Raw genomic sequence first — 2,313 nt, 5'->3', positions numbered from 1 at the left:
TTCTTTTAATGTTTTAAATTTGTGTCATTTTTTTATTTAAGATGGGGGCGGGAAAGAAAAGAGAACTTCAGATTTTTATATTTAATTGAACTAACAGCATGTGCTGACAAGTAATAAATAACAGCAGTCCAAAGTGACGAAATAAATTGGTTTCCACAAGCAGCGATTCATCTTCTGTCTTTCATTGCCATCAGGCTAAGAGACAGCAGCTTCTTTTTATCAGCTTACAGGAAAAAGTTTGATAGCATAACACTCCTGTTTCTATTCCTGCCAAAGAAGCTCATTATCTTCTACGGTAGTTGCATTTTAAAATATTTAAATATAATAATTAAGTCTTATTTGGTTGTTCATTTCCCTACAACTTTGTGAAACTCTGATTGCTCAGTCTTTGAGGTGTCTTGCAGTATTCTGGTAGGGTCATTCCTTCCTAATTATCCTGTGACTCATGGGCCATTAAGAAATGTATTACTTAGTTTTCTAAAAGTGGGGATTTTTCTGAATATCTTTCTGTTACCAATTTTTAACTTATTTTTCTTGTGGTCGTGGGACATATTTTGTATGAGTTGGATCCTTTGAAATTTATTGAGATTCATATTACCACCTAAAATATAGTCTCCTGGTAAGGAGACTATACACTTAAACACTTAAAAGAATACGTATTCTGCTGTAGTCTGATGTTATGTAAATGTCAATCAGGTCAGATTGCATGATAGTGTTGTTCATTTCTTCTATAGTCTTTCTGATTTTCTGTCTATAGTTCTCTACTTATTGGGAGAGGGTATAGAGTTTTCTATTGCTCTGTAACAAATTACCAAAAATTGGGCTTAAGCACACATTTATTATCTCACAGTTTTCACGAGTCAGGAATCTGGGGATGATTTAGCTGTGTCCTTTGCTCAGGGTCTCAGACAAATACAATCAAGGTGTCAGCTGGTGGTATGGTCTCATCTGAGACTTGGCAGCCTCCTTCAACCTCAGGTGGTTGTTGGCAAAATTCACTGCCTTGCATATGTAGAACTCATGGTAGCCTGTTTTTGCAAAGGCAATAGTACTAAGAGTCTCTGAGTTCTTTCATCTCTAATCTCCAGACCTATCCTGATTAGGTCAGACCCACTCAGGATAATTCTCTTAATTAACTCCAAGTCAATTAATCTTACTTGCAGGTGCAAAATCTCTCACTTTTGCCATATTAACATAAAGTAATCACAGGAATGAAATATCATATATATGAGTCACAGACAGGAATTATACAAGGTATCTATAGCGGGGCATGAGAATTTTGGGGGTGTTCTTGAAATTCTGCCCACCACACAGGGGTATTAAAATCTCCAACGATTACTATGAATTTTTTATTTCTCCCTGTAATCCTGTCATTTTTGCTTCAAGTATTTTGAAACTTGTTATTAGATGCATAGATGTTTAGTGATATTCTCTTTAAAAACTGACCCTTTTTTATAATGAATTAATATTATTTTTCTTGGTAATACTCTTAGCTCTGAAGTCTTTCTCTTTTTTTAAAGATTTCATTTATTTATTTATTTCATTTATTTAAGTATTTCATTTATTTATTTTTAGAAAGAGGGAAAGGGAGGGAGAAAGAAGGGGTGTGAAATATCAATGTGTGGTTGCCTTAGCGCACTCTCTGCTGGGGACTTGGCCTACAAACCCATGTGCCCTGACTGGGAATCAAACCAGCAACGCTTTGGTTTGCAGGCCCATGCTTTTTTACTGTTAGTAATATAACCACCTCTGCTTTTTTTATTGGTGTTAGTATTGATATATCTTTTCCAATCTTTTAATATATTTGAATCTTTATGTTTAAATTATGTTTCTTACAGGCAGCATACAGTCACGTCTTCCTTTTCCATTCAGTTGTACAATCTCAACCCTTATTTATTTATCTATTTGTTTTTGAAAAATTTTACAGCATATTTTTCTGTATAGTATTTTGTACATAGCATACAATTTGTAATATTATCTCTTGCCTTTTAGGTAAGTTTCACATGTATTTCTATTGTTCCTTTTATTCTGATAGTATTGCTGATATGTAATTCACAGATCTTAAAATTCACTCTTTTAAAGTATACAGTTCAGGGGTTTATGGAGTTGTACATCCATCAATGCTATCTGATTTCGGAACATTTCATCACCCCCAAAAGACACTTCATACTCATTACCAAAGACTCCTCATGCTCACCTTCTTCCATCCTCTGGTAGCCACTAACATATCTTCTGTCTATGAATTTGCCTATTCTGGACAATTCATATGCATGGAAGCATACATGAGGTAGCTTTTTGTATCTGGCTTCTTCG

The sequence above is a fragment of the Artibeus jamaicensis genome, unplaced genomic scaffold (genome assembly GCF_021234435.1).
Source record: "Artibeus jamaicensis isolate MK-2021 breed Jamaican fruit bat unplaced genomic scaffold, CSHL_Jam_final scaffold_1964, whole genome shotgun sequence".
Taxonomy (NCBI): domain Eukaryota; kingdom Metazoa; phylum Chordata; class Mammalia; order Chiroptera; family Phyllostomidae; genus Artibeus; species Artibeus jamaicensis.
Note: the sequence above shows the minus strand (reverse complement) of the source record.